We start from the raw sequence: 22,299 nt of genomic DNA on the forward strand, positions 1-22,299 counted from the left end.
TTTGTCAATTTGATAAGATTGAGAGCCACTTAGGAAATACATTTTTAGATGTGTCTGTGAACAGTTTTCTAAAGAGAACTAATTAAGAAGGGAAGACCCATTCTCAAAGAAGTTAGAACCTTCTGTCTAGTGACCAGTCTATAACATGGTATGAGAAACAGGTCTGCCTGGCTACCTTCCCTGCCTCCCTCTGAGCCAGTGTGATTTTCTCTGATGCTGCCTTTCAGCTACTGACATGGGGCTACAGCTTCTGTTGTCTCCTAGTACCAATATGGACTCTATAGTGGTGATTCTTTGCAAACATCTGAGCTTTCAGCACAGATTTTAGCTACTGTGGCATCTAGGTTCTTGGACTGGGCAGTTACTGGGCTTTTTGCCTCTTCAGTGGACAGTCAACTATCATCTTAACCATCCCTAATTTTAAAAGCCAAACTAATGAGTCTAATTTATAATACATACATATATAGCTATCCTGTTCCCATAGTCATCTGCTCTACCAAACTATTTATTGACTAATCTTGCATCTATGTTAAAATGAGATATTCACATCTGAAAAGACCCTATATTTTTTTAAAAAAAAATCTCTTCATTATATTGCTCCTCTTCTTAGTGATTCACTAGATGTTTTAAATCCTCCTTTCCTTTCTGATTTGTACAATATCCTCATCTCTCCAGCCACTGACAGCATGCATACAAAGGCTTTTGAAATACGCAAAGATATATCAGTACAATTGCTTATCTCTGGCTGTGGATTAATAGCAGATTTAATGATATCAACAAAACTATATAAAATCTTTCCAGCAAACTTTAAAAATAGTGTACACTTTTGGAAAACCAAAATATTTGCTACCTATAAAATATTGTAAGTACAGATATAAATTGTAAATAAATAACAGTACTACATGAAACCTTCTTTTGCAAGGTATTATTAAAAATGCAATTCTTGCTTCAAAACATCAGAAATCAATACAGATTATATCAAAGAGTCCTACAAATCTCCAAAAGAATTACACATTTTTCTCTTCAACAGATAATGCTCATTTTTGTCTCCTGGTATTTTTCTGTAGTCACCTACATTTTTCCTCATATCTCACTGGTGTCTTTAGAGGGAGTTAAAGCTTTTAATATACATAAAATTTAAATAATTACATTTGTGTCAAATATTGAACTGTGTTCTTTTATAGTACACATGAGGAAGGTTAAGCATAAGGAAGAGTGTTTCAAAGAGATAAAACTCTAACTCAGAATTTTTCATTTTTATTTTATTATGAAATGCTTTAAACTTAGTTTATCTTAATGAAAATGGCTCCCATCTTAGCAAATACAATGTAAAGTAACTAATTCAAAAGGTAGAAGACTCACTTAGGCATGTTTTTGTTTTTTACTATGAAGTTAGATAAACTAATGTTTCATGGAATAGTAAATATTTAAATTTGAATTATTATTGAAATAAACCACCACAACACATTTTAAAATCCAAGAGGAATCAAAATGTACAGTAAGAGTTGTTCATTTTAATGAGAAAATGTATATGAAATATTATTTTCTCAGAGGTTTCTGAGTTTCATATAACAAACATACAAATCGGAGGTGAGGTTACTCATTTGTGTTCACTCATAAATTAGAATGTCTTTATCATTAAACCATGAAGATAAAATTAACCTCTAGTAACAAATCATTGAAGTTTCACACTTTGGGCTAACAATGGATGAATTTTAGACAGAAGATTTGCTGATGGGTCAAATATGGCAGATATGTAGTAATAAGTAATTATAAAGGCCAGAAAGTTAGGGGATCAACTGCAGAGATTGTTTTATTTATCCTTATCTGTGTTAGCCACTGTCCCACTCTAACAAAAATCCAGAAGCAAACTATTTCAGGGACAAGAAGTGTGGGTTTAGAGGTTCTGGAAAGTGGTCAGCTGGCTTCATTGCTTTAGATCTGAGGCAAGTCACAAACATCAGATCAGAAGGGCACAAGAGGAATTCTCTTCATCTTGTAGCCTCAAGAAACATGTAGAGTCCAGAGACAGGTTTATCCTTTCTAGACACATGCTGGTGGCTTGTTTTCTCCACATGGGCTCCATACATTAATAGGTCATTCAATATGAATCCATCAATGCATTACATAATTGATGAGCTAGCATCCTCAGGCTCAAACCACCTGTTGACAGTAAAACCAACCAAATTTCAAACCTTCAGTATATAAGGCTTTTAGAATCACCCTTCATACTTAACCTATAATACTGTAAAAACAGAAGATGATGCAAAAATTTTGAAAACGTGCCTGCGTTTTCAACTGAAAGAAATAAAAAAAAAAGTATGGATAATGGTTATGGATTTCCTCATATATGCAAATATGCAATAATTGAAAATTGGAGGTGTAGATTGAGCACACATGGACTGCAATTGGTCATGGTAAAAATTATTAAGTGTTTCTGGGTTACAATGATTTTAGTAATCATTCTATAATAACAAGATATACTAATTTCTTAATATTCTCCTAGACATGCTTATTTTTTACAGTACTCTTAATAAATTCTCCAATCAACTGACACCTCATATTATTGAATAGTGTAAGCTCAATATTTTTAAATGGGATATCTATCATCTATAGAATGGCTTCATGGATAATTCATTGAAATAAAGGGCATTTGCAAATGTGGCATTTTCCCAAAATTAGGTCTTGAGACCTCAGGATCTAAATTAACTTGTTTATACATGTTTGGTCTGAAAGCCACAGAAGAGAAGACTGTCTTATCAGTTAAAATGCCCTAGTTCAGAAGGGGCTAGAACACTGCTGCTGAACTTCTTGTGCAAACATTGTCTTGGCCAAACATATGGCATCTGCAGAACCATATCCTGGGCACTGGTTATCTGTTGTTGCAGTTGCTTTCAAGCTAAATGCAAAAATTCTCTTGTTTTTCACCGTCCTTTTGCTTAGAATTGAAATGTCTTAAGGTTACCCACCTAATCTCATATAGCTATGCTTTCTGCTTCTTTGAATTTTTATTTATTTATTTGTGTATGTGTGTGTGGGGTTTGCCTATGCACATACAGGGGTGCCTGCATTATCATAATGAGGGTGTCAGATACCCTGGAGGTGGAGTTACAAGCAGTTATATGCTGCTCAATATGGGTGCTGGGAATAAAAATCAGGTCGTCTACAAGAGCTGTAAGGCATCTTGACTGCAGACAGAACCATTCTCTGGACCCTTTTCTTTTCTAATGTTGTAATTTTGGTTTATGATTTCTTTTCGAAACTACCATTATCACCTGAGGATATCAAGACCTACAGTAATATTTCTTTTACTAGAATTCCTCAGACATTCTGGCTACTCAACTTTCTATCCTTCAAGGGAGCAGAAAGCACTGAAACAAGTTGTTATGTATAGATCTCTCTCTGGATAACATAGTGTGAAACTATGACATTTACCCTGTTCTCTGTGTTGATTTCTTGTGCAGAAACTGAGACTAGAGCTATCTAGTTCGACAGTATCTGCAAATGTCAACGTAAAATGATTGTGGTGTGTGTGTGTGTGTTTGTGTGTGTGTGTGTGTGTGTGGTGTATGTGTGAGTCTGTGTTTACCTGAGAGAGTTTGTATGATTATGTTTTTATGTATGAGGTATAGAGAGGGAAAGGAAGGACACGGATGCTATTTTCATGTCTATAAATCATAACACTGGTTCCTAAGACCTCAGCCCCTTGATATCTCTAAAGTTTCAGGTTAAATTAATAAAATTTCTTTTCATCTACTCCTCCTTAATTTCTCCTAATACCTTACAATAGAATATTTAAATATTTAAAAGGTTGAACCTATATAGTAGAGTCAAGAAAAAAGAGCGGAAAGAAATTCTGAGTGTAATTGTGGAGTCAGACTTAATGATTCTATGATTTCACAAAGGTTAAAACCTTCATTCTCTAAGTAACTGTGTCTCCTGATACTGTATTCATTCCTTCTCAGACCAGGTCTGCTCTACACATTCTCATAAATACATGATTAAAATGTTTAGTATTTTTGATATTCATAAATAAAGGCGCTTTATTACATAAAGAAATATAAGTGACATGTCAACTTTTCAAAATGTCCCATGGATGATGATGACTGGGTATACATTACCTATAGATGAAATTGTATTTCATGGGAAGAGTCAATTAATTAGTCACCATATCCCAAAATCTGTTACCAAATGCTTCCTGAAAGATTAATTGTTGACAAAATTTTATTCACATATTTTATCTTTTTCTGTCCTAGAATAAGTATTTTTGTTTCTGTTTTGTTGATTTCTTAATGGTACATCTAACTCAGAACTCTGCACAGCAAATAGAGTCCCAAGACCAATATTCTGCTAAGCTTGTGGGACTGTTTAATGAATTTATTATCATGTGCGCTTGTTTTTAAAATGCTATGACAACTCTTTTAAAGCATATAAAACCTAATGAATCCTGTGTGGAGATTTTTACTGTGGTTGATTCTGGGTATACATTGGCTCTCTGATTGGTAACAAGCGACAAAGTGGTTTTACTTTACTAAATAACTCTCAGCGAAAACAACCAATCTACATCCTTACAGCTCAACAACCAAGTTAGTGTGTGGGATGTATTCTCTATGTCTCGTCTTTTAATTGCTTATCAAGAAACCTTGCAAAAATCAGGGAACTGATTCTGCTGATAATGCACACACATTTTATTTAAATACATCAATAAGCCATCCAAACAGGAGAATACTACATAAAATTAAATAACTAAATGTGTAAATGTACATTTCATAACCTTTACACACATTCAGCTGAGCTCATTTCAGAAAACAGATATATGTTACATATTCAACTTTCTGAATTGTAATCTTCTCAGCCACAAATTATAAATATTTCAATATTTCTCATTAAAATCATTGCTAATATGGCTTTTATTGTGGAGTGTATTAAAAAATTTGAAACTAATTTCCTACTGTTAAACATGTATACTTCCCTTCTATTCTCATAACTGAAAAATGAATATATTTTCAAAATAATGCACTAATAAATACTAAGGATGTGAAGAAAATAAATTGCTTTATGTGAGTTACTTTGTCATAGTCACCACACCTAGAATCAATATCATATTTAATAAATTTTCTTTAAATAAATCATTAAATAATATCTTTATTATGAAATTAAATAAATTACTAATATCTTTTAATAAAAATTATCTTTAAAGCTCAAGGTTTATTTATCCAGTGGTATGGATCAGAATCAGGGTTTTGTACATTCTAGGCAATCTTTTACAACTGAGTTACATACTGAACCTTAATAAAATTGAAACAGTTATGTAGGTTATTATCTGCCATGTGAACCATTTTCATCGAGTGCAAGTAAAACACATCTTAGTATAATTAATATTTTGTATTTTCTGCCTTCATGCTTTTATAATTCTGTAGGAAATCTGCTATATGATGATGATGCTTACAATACAATACCTGCTTGCATGACAAGATGGCCGAGAAGGAGAAGAGAACATGGAAAAACAGGAGAAACTGAAGGTGTGTTTGCAAGTTTTTCTTTAGAACAGTCTCTTGGCTATTAATTGGTTACTCATTTCACTGAGGCAGCAAAATAACTGACAAGAGAGACTTAATGTAGGAATGATTTACACTGGTTCACAGTGTGAAGGAGTCTATTCCATCATGGCAGATAGGTTGTTGTGTGAAGAGGAGTGCATTCAGTTGTTTTCTGATTTTAATAAATTCAGAACCTCAGCCCACGTAATAGTGCCAACCATTGTTAAAGTGGTTAATCCTGTCTCAGTGGATCCAATATAGAGCTTATCTCACAGACTGCAATTTTTATCTGATTAAATTGTGTCTTATTAGGACCTTCTCCAAGTCTCAAGGGAATTTCTCATTCTCTTTACACACCTTTTAAACAATTTTTATAGTCTTCTAAATAAGTGACAAATGTCGGAGGCTGCTGACATTCATCTGGGTAGCTGGGTAAAGACGTGCAGATTGTAGAGACAATGAAGAAGACAGAAAAGAGTCAAGAGGTCGGCTGGTCAATGCCGGACATCCCCGAGTTTACTTCACAGCCAGCTTATATACAGTTTTGAAGGACAGAGGTAGAACAATACACAACACAGGCATTCAACCACTATCTATCCTGCCTTGCGTCAAGTAGCAGGCAGTTTCATTTTCTATCTCGATGTACCTCTGGCTGGCATGAGCAGCCTGCATCTAGCTAGTGTGTTCCTTCCTGTGGGCTAATCAGGACTTTCTCACAGTCCTTCAAGGAGACTCTGTGGGCTAATCAGGACTTTTTCACAGCCCTGGAGCAAGCAAGCTTGAACTCTAATGACTCAGAATAGACTTCAGATTCAAACTGGGAAACTGAGTCAGTTGTGGGCTCCCAGAGACAAATAGATTTCTTTGTATTCTTTTCTTTTTTTTATTCTTAGGATAGATTTTGCTTCATAATCACATTTACATATATTGAATTTTATCAACTATTTTAATTGGTATATATTTATTTGTATCTATTTGTAATAGTTCCTTTTGGTATAGAAACAATTTTATGTGTACTCTAATTTGTGTGCCCTATCACTAATTTTGCTTCTGTTTACTTTTAAATTCTTTTTATTTAATATAATTTTGAAATATATATTGACATATCACAAATTAGATAAATCTGCATTATTTTCCTACTATTAGAAATTTAGTTTTCTCTTTTTAACTATTTAAATATTATAAGGTGTCTTTTAAAATTGACTTCATTTTTCTACCAAATTAATATATTTAACACCTTTATGAAATCCCATTGAATTTTAATTTATTAGTTATTTATGCTTCTTTAGTAATTTTTTTACTTTATGTTCATGAATTATTTTTAGATATTTCAAAACTTTCTGGTAGCTCAGTTATAGTCATATTATATATCTTATAATTTTATTGGTGTTTTTGTTTTTCAGAATTATTACTTTTTAAATCCAGAATTTATTCTTAAATGCCTATTTCTTAGTTTGCTTTTTTTTTTTTAAACCAGAGTAACAAGGAATCCTTAAATCAAAATTATCCCCTGGAAAACCTCCATGTTTTGTAAAAGAAGGGTACCATGACACGACTGTCCCATTCAGACCCCTCTTGTTGAATGTGGGCTAATGGAAGTAGATCTTTGAAGAGAATGTGAATATAAATCTGAGCTGACAACTACTAGGATTTTTTCATGGGCAAAACACTACATGACTGTGCAATATGGGGTAATCTAACCATGTTTATAGCACAACATATCCATGGTGCCCAAGCCCTCCATCTTCTTTTCATGCAGGGAAATTTAATTGTCATTCCTTTCTTTTTCTATTTTTTTAACTAAGAGATTTTCTATTCATTTTACATATCAACCACAGATTCGCCTGTCCTCCCTTCTCCCACCCACCCCCCAGCCATTCTTTCAATTTCTTAGTAAAACTGTAATTTATCTTACTGCTTGACTCTCTGTTCTAAAGGTCTTCTGTCCTCATTTTTCACCTTGGTAGACTTTGTTGACTTGCTTAATGATGTACCCTGAAACATTTGTTATGGTTTATGTGAAATTATATTAATCTCATGTCAAGTGTGTTATTTATTCCTGTTTACATTTGCAATGGGTCAACTGAGGGAAGAAGTACATAAATGGATCATTTGGCATTTTAAAATTTTCCTTCCTATTTTTACTGTGTCAGTGCAACCATGATCATGTCTTCTTTTTCTAACTGCTTGCGTATGCATACAGAGTTCCTTGGAATAATATCTTGTAATGTCTGTGTTATTTAAGGGGCTGTGGTGGTGGAGTCTCCAATACTTCAAGAAGCACATGTTGGAACATAGGGAATGAAAAATCCTCTGTTGAATGTGTAGGGACTCTCATTTCCAATTCTGTTTCCTGGGACACACATATAATAATTAAGATGCAGTATCTTATAAACACTCATTTTATTTAATGTATACATTGCAGTTTGAGGATATACTATGATTGCTATATTTCAGAATGTTGTGTTCTGGCATAAAATTTACTGGGCTTTTAGAAGTCACTTCCAAAATTTATTGAACATTTTTCTGGGGTGAAATATTTGACCAGTTAATGATATGGACATGAGTCCTTCTCTACTTCTTCAATATTATGAAATGGTATTTTTTTCTGATTCTGTGTAATAATAGATCACATACTTGGGACCATAAGTCTCTGGGTCATATTACTGGCTGAAGAGCTTTGGAAGACAAAGGTAAACATTTACCCAGAAAGTGTTCCAGATAATTCTGAAGCTAAACAACAGGTCCTTTCAGTTATAAAGAAACCGAGTCATCATCTTGCTGTTAAGTGGCTTCTGGTGTTCTTGAAAAACAGGACCTGTAAGTCTGGCACTGAACTATTTCTTTTCTACATGTGAAACTGTGGAACATTCATTTACACTGTGTGAATATATGCTGCTGTAACTGGTTTAATAAAGCAGCCGACTGGCTAATAGCTGTACAGAATAAGGTCAAGGGGAGAGCTAAACAGAGAATGCTGTGAAGCAGAAGGGCAGAGTCAGAGGAGTGCCAACCAGATGCAGAGAAATGCAAGATGGACATGTAGTACTGAGAAAAGGTACCAAGCCACGTGGCAAAGCATAGATAAAAATATGGGTTAATTGAAAATGTAAGAGTTAGCTAGTAACAAGCCTGAGCTATTGGCCTATCATTTCTAATTAATATTAAGACTTGGTGTGGTTACTTGGGAATGGCTTGGGGGACAGAAACTTCTGCCGACATGAAACTGTACTAAAACATGGGTTAAGTGTCGCTCCCACCAGTTTTCAATTATACCCATATCCTGGAAGAAGCAACCCACCAACTTTGAGGAAATTCCTCCTCTTTCAGCTGAGGAAATGGATGTTTTTTTTCTGCAGCACAGCATGTAGTACAACCTGTGTGGGTGACGTGGAAACAGCTATCATGAATGACAGTAGAATCTAGGATATGTGCTCAGCTTATGCATGCATTCTTGTCAGATTGAGGTTTCAGCCAAATTTACATTTTATAAGTAATAATGACAAGGTATGTTAGGCTTCTGAAAATTTATGACTTTCGAAGCCATCTATAAGTTAGCTGGTACTGGGCAGTTTTGTATACCTTTTTACTGTGTCATTTCTCTTATCACACAATATAGATGAACAGTTGTGCTGCCTTCAAGTTTGAAAGCCTCAGTATCATATATCCAATCTCTGCCAAAGTTGTTTCTTAAAACACGTGTTAAAGTGATTTCTTGGATGCCTATTCCCCAAATCTGAAGAGTTTAGGTCACACTGTTCTCCATTGCCATTTCTGTATATTAGAAGTGGCAAGTACCCATTACAGACAAATACCAATGGGCCTGCTGAGCTGCATAAGCATTTGACAGGGCTACCAACTCCACAGTCAGGATTCACAATAAAGGTCCTTGCTAACCTGAACCTCATTCATATTTAGCTGCCCTTCTCATTATCTCTTATACAGTTTATAAAAAGATTGTTCGGGTAAGAAACAAATGCAGGAGTAGGGATTTTCATGCTAATCAGACATCACAGAAATGGCCCAATGGTCCCCATGCTGGCTAGATTTTGTCAGATTGACACAAGCAAGAGCTGTCTGAAAGGAGGAAACCTCAATTGAGAAAATACCTCTATAAGATCTAGCTGTAGGTATTTTTCTTAATTATTGATTGATGACTCAGCCCACTGTAAATGAAGCCATTCCAGGGTTGGTGGTCCTAGGGTTAAAAGAAAGCAAGCCAAGAAAACCATTAAGTGCAAGCAAGTAGGCAACACCCCTCCATGGCCTCTGTATCATCTCTTGCCTCCAGTTTCCTGCCCTGTTTGAGTTCCTGTCCTGACTTTCTTTGATGAAGAAGAGTGATATGGAAATGTAAGCCAAATAAACTCTTTCCTACCCAATTTGCTTTGGACATAGTGTTTCATCACAGCAGTGGTTACCCTATCTAAAATAGTTACTTAAAACACGTTCATTTCAAAATCCTCAAAGGGATTATCTTACACTCTTTGAATCATATTTGTCTCATTACAAAGACCACCTTATCTTGATCATTATCCTGTTGACTATCTGGGATAATTTCACTGTTGTAGCACATCAGTAAAATTTTCATGGTATGTTCAAGATGTCCAGACTTAATTTACCTAAGTCACTGCAGAAGTGGGAGAAATGCTGTTAGTGATTGTAAATACATATGAAATTTCGTGATACTGTTTCTAGTCCAAATAGTCAGAAATTAATGACCAAAACAAACACAAATAAGGAAAAAAATAATAAAATAATTGTCTTGGTGCTCGTATTGAGCTACTGTGCAATATAAACTGCCTGGATACATGTTCATTGTATTATTGGAAATGATCTGTGCTCCAAGAAGTGCTTTTCCAACACTCAGCTTCAGTGTCCCCTGTCATTGCATACATTTGCCTTCCTAGTTCTATAGCTTAAGCTTTCATGACAAGGTTTCCATTGCTTCATGAATTTATCATTATGAGAAACAAAAGAAAACTTTAGTTTTCAGGCAGAAGAGAAGGTTCAGGTAAGGAAGCTCCTACCATGTGAACATATGATCAGATTAGAACCTTAAAAAATAAAGGAGAAGGAGATACCCAGTGATGACTGTGGTCTCCATATGCACTCACATATACACATGTAAATACACAATACACACATGTATAGAGAGACATGGCGAGATACAGATAGATGATAGATGGTTAGATAGATAGATAGATAGGGAGGAGGGAGGGAGAAGGGAACAATACAAATACAATTCTGAATCAGGTTCAACCAGACTGGAAAGCGCTGGAGTTAGCCTTTTCCACTGGATCAGTAACAGGACTCACCAGGATTAAAAAGCATTGGAATTAACATTGAGCCTAGTCATTGCCTAGGAAAAGACTTTGGAGAGCAGATAGGAACTTTAATCAGTGACCCATGTTTAAAATCTGAATATATTTTAAATAATAATAAAAATTTCACTTGTTGCGGGGGGGGGACTGTGGGGTTGGTTGGGGAGGGGGAGTCTGAGGGGGCCGGGAGAAGGGAAAGGGGGATCTTAGATTGGTGTAGCTAGAGTTTTCCAGCCTGGCCCACAGTCAGGACAAATCTCTCTCACCTGCCAGGCCCACAGCCGCTCAGACCCAACCAAGTAAACACAGAGACTTATATTGCTTACAAACTGTATGGCCGTGGCAGGCTTCTTGCTAACTGTTCTTATATCTTAAATTAATCCATTTCTATAAATCTATACCTTGCCACGTAGCTCATGGTTTACCACCCTCTTCACATGCTGTTTGTCATGGTGGTGGCTGGCAGTGTCTCTGACTCAGACTTTCACTTCCCAGCTTTATTCTCCTCCTTGTCCCGCCTATACTTCCTGCCTGGCCACTGGCCAATCAGTGATTTATTTATTGACCAATCAGAGCAACACATTTGCCATATAGAACCCAGGGCAGATTGGTACGTAAAATGAATAAAATTTTTTTCTTAATTAAAAAAAAGAAAATAACTAATAAATAAATAAAATCTAAAGTAACAAAGATAGATATATAATGGTAGATGCTATGTTAGTTGTATAAAATCCCAGCACTCCTATGCAAGGTGCAAGGCAGAGACAGGTTTGTGCAGAAGCTTCAAAGGCAGCTATCCACAGTACACAGCAGAATACAGCAGAATACAGCAGGAACAGGAGAGACTCTGCCTCAAAACAACATGCAAGGAAAGAATTGAGTTCTGAAAGCTGTCCTCTGACCTCTCTACGTGTACTGCAGTACATATAAGCCTGCATTCAGACGCATGCATTAAACACATACACAAATCCAAATAAATAATCACATTTTAATATGAATTCTTATGGTGGTATTTTACTTGTACTGAAATGTGATTTTAATTGTATGTTAATAAATAAAGTTGCCCGGGGGTCAGAGCTATTAGAGCCATAGCAAGAGCGTGGCGGTGGTGGCGCACGCCTTTAATCTTAGCACTTGGTAGACAGAGCTAGGTAGATCTCTGTGTGTTCAAGGATACAGCCAGCATTGGAGACACACGCCTTTAATCTCAATACCAACCATAGAAGACCTGGAAGTCTCTACAGACAGGCAATGACGAGGCAGTCATGTGTTTGGGTTTACAACCAATGAGAAGGCAGAACAGAAGGACTATATAAGACAAACACACAGGAAGTAGGTCCCTTTCGGAGAGCTCTCTTGGCTGAAGAGGATCACTAAAGCAGGAAGGGTGAGGCTCTTAGCTCTGACCTCTTGGCTTTCTTCTCTGAATCGGCTCTGTGTTTCTTATTTAATAAGATGGTTGGTTACATCTACAAATTCTAGAATTTTTTATTTTGAATTATGTTTTGTTCTTTCTAAATTCACTTAATTAAAACTCTTAAAAATCACTGACACCACATTGCACTAGAAAAAAATTTTTGAAATACCAATGGATAGAATTATTTACTTAAAAAATTAAAAGAAAATTTCTTTTTTTTTTTTTTTTTAATTTTTATTTTGCAATACAATTCAGTTCTACATATCAGCCACAGATTCCCTTGTTCTCCCCCCTCCCGCCCCCCTCACCTTCCCCCCAGCCCGCCCCCCATTCCAATCTCCTCCAGGGCAAAGCCTTCCCCACAGACTGAGATCAACCTGGTGGACTCAGTCCAGGTAGGTCCAGTCCCCTCCTCCCATGCTGAGCCAAGGGACCCTGCATAGGCCCCAGGTTTCAAACAGCCAACTCATGCAATGAGCACAGGACCCGGTCCCACTGCCTGGATGCCTCCCAAACAGATCAGGCCAATCAACTGTCTCACCCACTCAGAGGGCCTGATCCAGTTGGTGACCCCTCAGCCATTGGTTCATATTTCATGTGTTTCCGTTTGTTTGGCTATTTGTCTCTGTGCTTTATCCGACCTTGGTCTCAACAATTCTCTCTCATATAAACCCTCCTCATTCTCGCTAATTGGACTCCCAGAGATCCACCTGGGGCCTAGTCATGGATCTCTGCCTCCAGATCCATCAGTAGTTGGATGAGGTTTCTAGCACGACAATTAGGGTGTTTGGCCATCCCATCACCAGAGTAGGTCAGTTCGGATTGTCTCTCGACCATTGCCAGCAGTCTGTTGTGGGGGTATCTTTGTGGATTTCTGTGGGCCTCTCTAGCACTTTGTTTCTTCCTATTCTCATGTTCATATCAGCGTTGTTTGTAATAGCCAGAACATGGAAACAACCTAGATGCCCTTCAACTGAAGAATGGATAAACAAAATGTGGTACATATACACAATGGAATACTACTCAGCAGAGAAAAACAATGACATCATGAGGTTTGCAGACAAATGGATGGATCTAGAAAAAATCATCCTGAGTGAGGTATCCCAGACTCAGAAAGACAAACATGGTATGTACTCACTCATAACAGGATACTAGATGTGGAACAAGGATGACTGGACTGCTACTCACATCACCAGGCAGGCTACCTGGAAAACAGGACCCCAAGAAAGACACAGGGATCGCCCAACGACAGAGAAATGGAATGAGATCTACATGAACAGTCTGGACAGGAGTGGGGGTAGTGAAGGGCGAGGGTCGAGGGAAAGAGAGCTTGGGTGAGTGGGAGATCCCAGCTGGATCAAAAACAGAGAGGGAGAACAAGGAATAGGAGACCATGGTAAATGAAGAAAATTTCTTATTACTTAAAATATTTGCATATTTGCTCAAGATTATGTGGTTGACATGTTTTAATGCAAATATCATTACAAAAATACCCATGGATGGTTTAAGATATAATTTGACATTTCAACACTTAAGCAGGTGTTGCAGTTCCAGTATTTTCATCTCTCTCTGTCTCTGTCTCTGTGTCTTTGTGTCTCTGTCTCTGTGTCTCTGTTTTTCTGTGTATCTGTCTCTCTCTAATTTAAGGGAATAAAATTCACTTCTCCAAAGATGAATTAATGCTCCAAGAATTTAATTTTATGTCATTAACTTATTCTATCTTCCTCAGATACTGATTAATATTCAATGGAAAATTGTTCAAATTGGAGTGACTCCATCTTCCCAGAGCCTCATTCTCTCTTATTCAAATACACACATTTTAAAGGGACATTTCCCTATACACTGGAGACTTGCTTTGGACTTTACATTAAGGTGTCCTCTAATGTAGGCATTATAGAGCAATATTCCTGAAGCCTGGTGTAGGAGCCTGGTGTAACAGGCTTTTTATTTTTCATATTTATACAGATACAGGTTTTACCTTCCTTTTGGAAAAAATGCTAATTTTAATTTTATGTATGTTTTACCTACATGTATCTTTTTGCACTACATGTATGACTAGTGTTTGTGGAGACCAGAACAGTGTGCTGAATCCCTTGGAACTGGAGTTTCAGTAGGTTCTGAGCTGTTATGTGAGTGCTGGGAACCAAACCAGAATCCTCTGCAAAGGCAGCAAGTGCTGTTAACCCTGGAACCATATTTCTAACTCTGCTTTTCCTTCTCCTACTTGTCCTCCTCTTCCTCTTCTGCCTTTTCTTCCTCCCTTCTCATGTACATCCTCCTTTTTCTTCACTTACTCATGGTCCTTGTAACTGCTTCAGCCTGCACTGGGCCCATATTGAATCCAAGAGCTTATTCAATCCTTCAGCTTAATAGGAGGACACATACTGACCTTTCTCCTGTTCAAATCCTTATAACTCCAAAGCAAGGAAGCTCTGTGCTGAAAATGTCACTTTTAGGTAAGATATGTGCTTGGTAATAAATGAAATGGTTTAAGATATAAATACAGTTCAAGTTAAATCTGATTTACTGAAAGCTAGCATAAAGAAATTAATTGGACTTAATTGGGCAGAGGAAGCCTCTGTGAATTTTGTAATAAGTAATGCTGAAGGATTGCTTGTGTAACTAATTTATTTTGGAGGCCATTTTGTACTTTTGAGAAAGTAAAGATGATCAGGTAAATCTTTAGAGTATTTGTATGTATTTAAGGAGGTTTACTGTTTACTTCCATTAGTAATCTTTAAGCAAAGACCATAGGGAAGCCATTTGAGGTTTATAAGCCGAATAGGGTAAAGATTATCAGTGTTAGCATATTTTTTAATGTTTTCCAGAGCAAAATAGGACCCATTTATAAAAATGACAATTACTTTTGAGAAGCCAATTTGCTCTTTATTATAGTGTATCATTTTACACAGTTGGTATACACAAGTCCATACATGCTTACATTCCTATCAGCCTGTATCCTTATCCTCCACACTAGAACTTACTAAGCTAACAAATGTAAAGGAAAATATTACTTACTTAATTCACCTTTGAAATTACCACTCATATTGAGAATCCATTAATACGCTTGGTAATCTTTTAGCTTTGATTGTGTTACCACAATCTTCACCATACATTAATTGGTTGAACACCCCTGGATATGATTCCCCTCTGCGCCCAATTCCTAGCAGTCCCTCCTAACACTGCTGACAGTTCTCTTACATTTCATGTTAGGGTTTCACTCCACATTTTTTTTTTTACTTTTCTTTTTTTTTTAAATGAAAACATAATAAGATAAAACCAAAACCGTCACTTTGAGGATGGACAAAGCAACCAAGTAAAGGAAAAGGAGCCCAAGAGCAGGCACAAGTATCAGATTGTGAGTATTCACACACTCAAGAATCCCATAAAAATGTTAAGCTGAAAGCTACAATATATACACAGAGGACCTGCTGTAGACCCTTGTTAGACCTGTGCATGATTGTTCAATATCTGTGATTTCATATGAGCTTGGCTCAATTGATTTACAGCATCTTGTACTGATGTCCTCCATTTCTGACTCTTCCACTCTTTCAGCCTCCTCTTCCTTGGGGTGCCCTAAGCTCTGACAGAAGAGATTTGATGGAGGCGTTCTATTTAGAGTTATGTGTTTCAAGAAGTTTCTATCTCTTTGTAGCAGCTGGTTATAGGTCTTTTTATTTATTCCCATCTGTTGTAGGAGGAAACCTCTCTAATGATGACTGGATAAGGCACCAGTTTTTGAGTATAGAAGAATATCATGGGAGTAATTTACTAATATTTTTTCAGACCAATATTGCTTGATTTTATCTTTGGTCTCTGGGATATCTAGTCTATGGTTCTTGGTTACAAAGCAGTATCAGGTATGAGTTCCATCTATGCTGTTGATGCTGTTGGCCTTAACACAAATCACACATTGGTTGGCTACTCACACTAGTTCTGTGGCACCATTGCTCTATCATATTCTTCAGGGAGTACAAATTATAAGTGAAAGGTTTGGTGGCTGGGTTGTTACTTATGTTTCTCCTTTGGTAGTCTACAGGGTATCTTCCTGCACCAAAGACACTAAAACTTAGTGGTGAAGGCTCCAGCTCTATTTCTCCATGTTCAATGAATTGTGTGGATGTTTTCCTCAGCAAAGGGGCTCTGCTATTGGTTTGCAGAGCGCAACCCCTTAGCTTAGCAACAGCTGAGTTGTTTGGGGATTTCCATGGAATTCTCTTGGCCAACGACTCAATTAAATGCAACCCAGTCCTAGTACTAGAAGACTCTTTTAGTGACAAGAGGTAGCCTCTTGGTACTCTGTCATCCTCATTATTAGGAGGCCTCATTAATATTGCCTTTATACATTTTAGGGAGTTTACACTGCACTGAGTTTGCTTACGATTTCTCAAATGCCCCTTAATGCTAGCTGTCTCTTCCCAAATTCTCTCCTACAACCTTATCTCCCCTTCCTCTCCCCACCTGGTCCTCCATTAACATCCCCATCCACACCCTGTCTACCCATAAAATCATTTCTATTTCCCCCTCCCAGGGAGGTCTATTTGTCCCTTCTAGTCACTTCCTCTATACTAATCTCTTTGGGTCTACTAATTGTAGGTTGGTTATTATTTAATGGCAAATATCCACATATAAGTGAATACATACCATATCAATCTTTCTGGGTCTGGGTTTCCTCATTCAGGATGATTATTTTCTAGTTCCATCCATTTTTCTGCAAATTTCATGATGTCTTTTTTTTTTTTTTACAGCTGAGAAATACTTGATTGTGTAAATTTATCATATTTAAATCATTCATTCTTCCAATTGAGAGACATCTAAATTTCTTCCAGTTTCTGGCTATTATGAATAAAGAAGAAATGATCATTGTTAAGCAAGTGTCCTTGTGGTAGAATAAAGATTTCTTTGGGTGTATTCCCAAGAGTGTCATAGCTGGATCTTGAGGTAGATTGATTTCTAACTTTCTGATGAACCACCATATTGATTTTCATAGTGTCAGTACAAGTTTCCATTTCCACCAGCAGTGGAGGAGTGTTCCTTTTACTCTGAAAGCATGATAAACTGTTACTTGTGCTATTAGTTTTAGCCCTTCTGACCAATGTAAGATAGAATCTCAAAGTAATTTTGATTTGTGTTTCACTGATGGCTAAACATATTGAATGTTTATTTGTTTCTCAGTCATTTGAGTTTCCTCTATTGAGAATTTTGTATTTATATCTGTACCCCATTTTAAATTAGATTATTTGGTTTTTTAATATCTAGTTTCTTGAGTTCTTTATATATTTGGATATTGATCCTTTAACGGATGTGGAGTTGGTAAAAGTCTTTTCCCATACTTTTTTTTTTTCTGAGACAGGGTTTCTCTGTGTAGCTTTGTGCCTTTCTTGGAACTCACTTGGTAGCCCAGGCTGGCCTCGAACTCACAGAGATCTGCCTGCCTCTGCCTCCCGAGTGCTGGGATTAAAAGTGTGCGTCACCACCGCCCGGCTCTTTTCCCATTCTTTAGGCTGCCACTTTGTCCAAATGACAGTGTCCTGTGTTTTAGAGAAGATTTTCAGTTTCATGAGGTCCCATTTATTAATTATTCTTGCACTATTGATATTCTGTTCAGGAAGCTGTCTCCTGTGCCAATGCATTCAAGGCTGTTCCCCACTTTCTGTTCTAGGAGGTTCAATGTATCTGGATTTATATTGAGTTCTTTGATCCAAATGGACTTGACTTTTTGCAAGGTGATAAGTATGGATATATTTGCATTCTTCTACATGTAGACATCAGTTTTACCAGCACCATCTGTTGAAGATGATTTTTTTTTCTAGTGTGTATTTCTGGCTTTTCTATTTAAAAAAAAAAAAAAGCAGTTCCATAGATATGTTGACTTATGTCTTTGTTGGGGTCTTGAATTTGACTCAATTGATGAACATGTCTGTTTTTGTGCAAATATCATGTGGTTTTATTACTATAGCTCTGCAGTATAACTGGAAACTGGTAATAGTGAGACCTCCATCAGTTTTTTTTTTTATTTGTTTTGGTTTTTTTTTTTTTTTTTTTTTTTTTTGCAGGGGTGGGGTTTGAGACTTTGGTTCTCTGTGTGATAGCCATGACTGTCCTGAAGCTCATTTTGTAGACCATGCTGGCCTTGAACTCACACAGACTTGTCTGCCTCTGCCTCTGTCTCCTGAGTGCTGGGATTAAAAGCATGTGCCATCATGCATGGATTTTTAGAATTAATTTTATTATTATTTATGTATGCGTATGTGTATATGTCTGATTTGATGAGGACAGAAGGGTGTCAGATCCCCTGGAGCTAGAGTTACAGGCAATTGTGAGCTGCCTGACACAGGTGTTGGGAATTGAACTGGGATCCTCTGCAAGAGCAGTATGTGCTCTTAACCACTAAGCCACCTTTCCAGCCTCATCACCTTGCAGTTTTTTTTTTTAATTAATCCATGTGAAGTTGAGAATTGTCCTTTTAAGATCTATGAAGAATTGTGTTGGAATTTTGATGGGGATTGCATTGAATCTGTAGATTACTTTAGGAAAGATATCCATTTTTACTATGTTAATCCTACTAATCCATGAGCATGGGAGATCTTTCTATCTCCTGATACCTTTTTCAATTTCTTTCTTCAAAGACTTGAAGTTTTTAATCATACAAGTCTTTCACTTGCTTGATTATTATTACCACAGGGTATTTTATATTATTTGAGAATATTGTAAAAGGTGTTGTTTCTCTGATTTCTTTCTTAGTCCTTTTGTCATATGAAGGTTTCTGACTTTTTAAAATTAATCTTGTATCCAGCCACATCATTGAAGTTGTTTTTCAGCTGTAGGAATCCCTGGTAGAACTTTTTGAGTCACTATGAATTTTATCATATCATAGGCAAATAATATTATTTTGACTACTTACTTTCTTTTTTTTTTTTTCTTTTTTCTTTTTTCTTTTTTTTTTGGTTTTTTGAGACAGGGTTTCTCTGTGTAGCTTTGCGCCTTTCCTGGAACTCACTTGGTAGACCAGGCTGGCCTCGAACTCACAGAGATCCGCCTGGCTCTGCCTCCCGAGTGCTGGGATTAAAGGCATGCGCCACCACTGCCCAGCTTTTGACTACTTACTTTCTAATTTATATCCCCTTGATCTCCTTCAGTTGTCTTATTGCTCTACCTAGGACTTCAAATACTATATTGAATAGATATAGAAAGAGTGAATCACTTTGTCTTATACCTGATTTTAATGGAATTGCTTTGAGTTTCTCTTCATTTAATTTGATGTTGGCTATAGTGTGGGAGACCACAGAGGTTTCCTAGTGAGACCTGAGCTTGCTTTACCCAGCAGGGCTGCATAAGGGGATGGATTGACCACGTGCATGGTTATCAGGTGTTTGGAAGGCTCTGAACTTGGCTGTGCTAGGGGGAGGTCTTTTGCTCTACCCCTTGGCATTTCTTTAAAAAGCTCTTTAGAAGAGACAGAAGGGGCCAGTGGATAAGGGTCCAGGCACTCCTGAGGCTATTCTGTGTTTCTATCTGTTTCTCTCCCTTTTATCCTTCTATCTAAATCTCTTATACCTCACTCCTCAAGAGTACCCAGGTAAAGGTTGGGGCTGATCCCCCACACTATAGGCTTTCTTCTATAAACTGTCTTTATTATGTTTAGGTATGTCCCTTGTACCCTAATCTCACCAAAACTTTTATCACAAAGTGGTATTGGAATATGTCAAAGGACTTTTCTGCATCTAATGAGATGATCATGTTTTTTTTCAACTTTCAGTTTGCTTATACTATGGATTACACTTATTGATTTTCATATATTGATCCACCCTTGCATCTCTGGGGTAATGCCTATGTGATTACTATAGATGATCTCTTTGATGTCTTTGTGGATTTGGCTTGCAAGTATTTTACTAAGCATTTTTGCATCTATGTTCTTAAGGGAAATTTGTCTGTAATACGCTTTTGTCAGGTCTTTCTGTGATTTGGATACTGAGATAACTGTGACTTTATAAAATGAATTTGGCAATGTTCCTCTGTTTCTACTTTGTGGAATAATTTGAAGTGTATTGGCGTTAACTTTTAGTTGGTGGATTTCTCCACTAAAACCATCTGGCCCTGGGCATTTTTTGGCTGGTAGACTTTCAACAATTGCTTCAATTTCACTGGGCTTATAGATTTTTATTTATTGCTTATATGATCTTGCATTAAGTTTGGTAAGTGGTCCTTGTCAAGGAAATCATCCATTTCTTTTGGATTTGGTAGTTTGGTAGAGACAGGCTTTTGAAGTATCTCCTTATGGTTCTCTGGGTGTCCTAGGTGTCAGCTGTTATGTCTTTCTTTTCATTTCTGATTTTGTTAATTTTCATAGTCTCTCTCTGCCTTTTATTTAGTTAGTTTAGATAAGGATTTGTCTATCTTTTCAATTTTCTCAAAGAATCAATACTTTGCTTCATTGAATCGTTGTATTGTTCTCTTTGCATCTGTTTTATTGATTTCAGCCCTTAGTTTGGTTATCTCTTGCCATCTATTTCTCTTGGGTGTGATTGCTTCTTTTTATTTTAGAGCTTTCATGTGTGAAGTTCAGTTGCTAGTAGGAGCGATATCCATTTTTAAAAATGTAATCACTTAGTTCTATGAATTTGATTATTTTAGATATAGTTTGAAGGTTTCTCTCTGCTCCCACCAAGCCCCAGAAGTCCCATCACCCATTTATAAAATAACCACCCAGAAGCTTATATTAATTATAACTGCTTGGCCATTAGCTCAGGCTTATTACTGACTAGTTCTTACACTTAAATTAACCCATAATTCTTATTTATGTTTAGCCATGTGGCTTGATACCTTTTCTCAATTCTGTCTTGACTTCTTGCTTCTTCTGTGGCTAGCTGGCAACTCCTGACTCAACCCTTCCTCTTCCCAGAATTCTCCTTGTCTGCTCACCCCACCTATCCTTCCCATCTTGCTACTGGCCAATCAACTTTTTAATAAAACAGTGTACAAAAGCAATATTCTACAGCAATTAGATCTGCTTTCATTATGTCCCATACGTTTGGATATGTAGTAAATCCATTTTCATTCAATTCTAGAAAGTCTTTAATCTCTTTATTTCTGTCTTGACCCCTTTTTCATTCAGTAGAGAGTTGTTGTGTTCCTATGACTTTGTGAGCTTCTTCCTTCCTTCTTTCTTTCTTTCTTATTTTTTTTTTTTTTGGCTTTTTGAGACAGGGTTTCTCTGTGTAGCTTTGTACCTTTCCTGGAACTCGCTTTGGAGACCAGGCTGGCCTCGAACTCACAGAGATCCACCTGCCTCTGCCTCCTGAGTGCTGGGATTAAAGGCGTGTGCCACCACCGCCTGGCCTTTCTTTCTTTCTTATATCCAGCTTCAATCTGTGGTGGTCTGATAGGATACATGGAGTTATTTCTATTTTCTTGTGTCTGTTAAGACTTGTTTTGTGCTGTAATATGTGTTCAATTTTGGAGAAAGTGCTGTGAGTTGAAGAAAAGAAGGTATATTCATTGTTTGTGTGAAATGTTATGTTATTATGTTAGGCCCATTTGGTTTATAAAGTCAATTAACAGCAGCATTTCTATTTAGTTTTTGTTTGTATTACATGTCCATTGATGAGAAAGGGGTATTGAAGTCTCCTGCTATCTATGTGTGTGGGTCAATATGAGATTTAAACTGTAGTAGTGTTTCTTTTTCAAACTTTGATGCTCTTGTGTTTGGGACATAGATCTTAAGATTGTAATGTCCTCTTGGTGGATTTTTCTTTTAGTGACTATATAGGGTCCTTCCCTATCTGTTTTATTAATTTTCATTTGACATCTATTTTGTTAAATATTAAAATGGCTAGACTACCTTACTTCTTTGATCCATTTGCTTGCAATAGCTTTGTCTATCCTCTTAACCTGAGGAAATATCTATCTTTGATGTTAAAATGAGTCTCTCAGATTCAGCAAAAAAATGTATCCTGTTTTTGCATCAATTCTGTTAGTCTGTGTCTTTTTATAGGGTAATCGAGACCATTGATATAGT

This window comes from Peromyscus eremicus, chromosome 6 (assembly GCF_949786415.1).
Source record: "Peromyscus eremicus chromosome 6, PerEre_H2_v1, whole genome shotgun sequence".
Classification (NCBI taxonomy): domain Eukaryota; kingdom Metazoa; phylum Chordata; class Mammalia; order Rodentia; family Cricetidae; genus Peromyscus; species Peromyscus eremicus.